Source organism: Humulus lupulus, chromosome 3, assembly GCF_963169125.1.
Source record: "Humulus lupulus chromosome 3, drHumLupu1.1, whole genome shotgun sequence".
Lineage (NCBI taxonomy): Eukaryota > Viridiplantae > Streptophyta > Magnoliopsida > Rosales > Cannabaceae > Humulus > Humulus lupulus.
This window is the reverse complement of record NC_084795.1, coordinates 126,172,990-126,175,680: the sequence shown is the minus strand read 5'-3', so window position 1 is coordinate 126,175,680 and position 2,691 is coordinate 126,172,990. Positions and strand designations below refer to the sequence as shown.

The following is a 2,691-nucleotide window of genomic DNA, read 5'->3' as shown; positions in this document are numbered from 1 at the left end:
TTAAAAAAAAGCGCTCCTTTAAAAAAACAAAATCGCGGTATCTTTCCAAAAAAACCAAAATAAAAGCGCTAAATTTTTTGTATAGAAAAAAAAAAAAGCCGAATACAATTTTCAATTAGCCCTATCTCTACTCCATTCTCCCTCTCTATTCATTGTTTTCTTTGCACTACCTCAGACCACCCATTCTTCGATCAGCAATGCCGCCTCATCGCCGCCTAGTACCAACAACAACAGCAGCATCTTGATTGCCGCCGCCGCCACTGCTGGGGGTGTTAAGGGGAAGAAGAAAACTGGTGGAGCGAGGCTATGGATGAGATTCGATCGCTCGAGGCAATCAAAGTTCATCGAGTGCGCAAGAATACAATAATCCGCCGCGCCTCCATTCCCCCTCGCGACTCGAGCACATCCTCCTCTGACCGGATACCTACATTGGGTCGATCGAGAAACACGCCCAAAACCTTTGGGTTTGCGAGAACGAGGAGATGGTCAACCGTTCCGTTAGCTACGTCCCTGGTCTGTACAAGATCTTTGATGAGATTCTCGTCAATGCTGTCGATAACAAGCAGAGAGATCAGTCCATGGATAGCCTCAAGGTTGTGATCGACGTCGAAAAGAACTGTATTAGTGTCTACAATAATGGTGATGGAGTCCCTGTGGAGATTCACCAGGAGGAGCAGGTCTATGTTCCTTAATTGATCTTTGGGCATCTACTGACGAGTAGTAACTATGATGATAATGTCAAGAAAACTACTGGTGGACGAAATGGGTATGGTGCTAAGCTCACTAATATCTTCTCAACTGAGTTTATCATCGAGACCGCTGATGGAAAGCGTCTGAAGAAGTACAAGCAGGTATAGAAGTTCATTTCTTGATTAGGATGTCAGACAAGTTATATTTTTAGTTAATTTGAATTTTGAGCTTAGTATACTTGTTGAGCGGACTGGGTGTTTCGTGTTCAATATTTGAAGGTTTTCCCTAATTTGGAAATAATTTGTTTATTCATGTGTTTTATTGATTAGGGTTTCGAACAAGCTCTCTTTTTAAGTTAAAGATCATTTCTTGATTTGGGTTTCGGACAAGCTCTCTTTTTTAGTTAAAGATCATATCTTGATTTGGGTTTCGGACAAGCTCTCTTTTTTAGTTAATTTGAAAATTTGGTCAGCATAGTTTGGCAGACATGGTGATTTGATTGGGTTTGTGTGTTGACGATTTGAAGTTTTTCCATAAATTGGGACTAATTTGTTTATAAATTTAATTTCTTGATTTTGATTTAAGACAAGCTCTCTACTGTGGTTAATTTGAAATTGGGTTCAGCATACATATTGATTTGATTGGATTTTCTGTTGATTGTTTGAAGGTTTTCTCCAATAACATGGGGAAGAAAACTGATCCAGTCATCACAAAGTGCAAGGAGAGTGACAACTGGACCAAGGTGACTTTTAAGCCAGATTTGGCTAAGTTTAACATGACACATTTAGAAGATGATGTTGTTGAGCTGATGAAAAAGAGAGTTTTTGATATGGCTGGATGCCTTGGGAATAATGTGAAAGTGGAACTTAATGGAAAATGAGTTCCTGTGAAATCATTCTTAGATTATGTTGATCTTTATTTGCGCTCTGCCCGCAAATTAGATGCTACTATTCCAAGGGTTTTTTGTTTCACACTGATTCTAGTTAAGGTTTTTTTTTTCTTCATTTGTTATCGTTTTTGCTAACATACTCTTTTGACCATTTCTCTGCAGGATCACAGAGAAAGTGAATGACAGGTGGGAGGTTTGTGTGAGGCTTAGTGATGGGCAATTTCAACAGGTATTTGAATTTTTATGTTAAATGAGAGTACTTTGATGCTGTTCTGTACTTTTAAGGGTGTTTTATTCTGATTGTTTTCTCTTGTTAAACCAGGTTAGCTTTGTAAATTCGATTGCCACAACCAAGGGTGGAACTCATGTAGATCACGTCACAAGTCAGATCACTAATCATGTCATGAATCTTGTAAATAAGAAGAACAAGATTGCCAACTTGAAAGCCCACAATGTGAAGAATTATTTATGGGATTTTGTCAATGCTCTTATTGACAATCCTACTTTTGATTCTCAAACTAAAGAAACTCTTACCATTCGTCCAAGAAGTTTTGGGTCTAAATGTGAAATCCCACCAGAGTTCTTAAAGAAAGGTTTGGGAAGCTCTTTGCTTGTTTATGTAGATGCACTCTTATCATTACTTTCTGTATCTTTGTTTATGTTTTACCTTTTAAACTTGCAGTGGCAAAGTCTGGCATTGTGGATAGTCTTCTTTCCTGGGCCAACTTCAAGCAGAACAAGGATCTTAAGAAAACAGATGGAGCTAAGACAACAAGGGTTCACAATATCAATAAGCTGGAGGATGCTAATGAAGCCGGAGGAAGGAACTATGAAAAATGTACCTTGATTGTGACTGAAGGAGATTCAGCCAAAGCTCTAGCAGTAAGTTGAATGGCTTCAACAATTAGTTCATTCATAATCTGAACTTGCATTAGATTTAATTTTAACTCATTTGAGTACAAATAGATGGCTGGACTCTGTCGTTGGTCGAGACCATTATGGTGTTTTGCTAATCTTTTTATGTTCGTACAGGATCACGATGGTTCACATATCAAGGATCTGTTGATTAATTTCATTCATTTTTTCTGGCCATCACTTTTGAGAATTCCATC

The 2,691-nt window shown here is 38.3% G+C and overlaps 1 long non-coding RNA gene across 1 annotated transcript; it reads left to right on the top strand.

Annotated features, from left to right (window-relative positions):
* Positions 1-688: 688 nt before the first annotated feature.
* Positions 689-2,033, top strand: LOC133821341 (uncharacterized). Its single transcript, XR_009887495.1, has 3 exons — positions 689-851; positions 1,358-1,808; positions 1,902-2,033. It is a non-coding gene; the product is annotated as an uncharacterized LOC133821341 (long non-coding RNA).
* Positions 2,034-2,691: the final 658 nt, after the last annotated feature.